Source organism: Helianthus annuus, chromosome 3, assembly GCF_002127325.2.
Source record: "Helianthus annuus cultivar XRQ/B chromosome 3, HanXRQr2.0-SUNRISE, whole genome shotgun sequence".
In the NCBI taxonomy this organism is placed as follows: Eukaryota; Viridiplantae; Streptophyta; class Magnoliopsida; order Asterales; family Asteraceae; genus Helianthus; species Helianthus annuus.
This window is the reverse complement of record NC_035435.2, coordinates 172421197-172422018: the sequence shown is the minus strand read 5'-3', so window position 1 is coordinate 172422018 and position 822 is coordinate 172421197.

The window sequence follows — 822 nt, the reverse complement described above, 5'->3', positions numbered from 1 at the left end:
CGTGCATGGTGGTCATGAGGGTCATGACCACACCCTATAACCTAATAAAATTATGATCATATATAATAGTTTAATAGTTAGATGTTACGTTCTAACTTCTACAAATATTGATTGCAAATAAAAGATTGTATTTAATTTGGGTTTAATATTTTTGACTAGCTTTTATGTTGGTCAAATTGCTTTGCTGTGAGCACAGCCCACATCATATTATTGACTATAAATTTTTGTTGTCAAGAAGTCAAATCAAATGCACATGCAATGTCACTATTGGCTATAGCCTATAAAACTTATCCTATCCTCTTTCCCATTTAGGGTCGATTAATGTTATGTTTTCATATGGATATATATGACTTTATTTGAAACTATTATTATTATTATAATTCTTATGTAGAATGATTGCGTGACTTATGAATTGAATCTAAGCAATATTAGACTATCATGATGCGTTGGCTCATCATGTCTAATCCGAGTTGATAAACTGTTAAACCGTTTCAATACAAAACCAAACTTGCTAAATTGTGTGGACCTGATTTGGTTTGATAATTTGAAGTCATTTTCCTTTTTTATTAATGACATTTTTTTTTGGAACAGTTAACTTCATGTATAAGGTTATCACACTTTTCAAACGGGAGAGCCTCATATTGACCCACTTCGGTCAGACTATGTTGTCTTAATCGAGACCATGCCGGCTTCAGAGTTTGACTTTTTTGGGCGTTCCCCAGGGAAACTATATTGCCGACTGCCACTTGACAGTCGTTGTGCCACCATAAGGGCATAACTCTCTGGCGTAACACATGGTGGGACGAAAACCCGGGTGGGCAC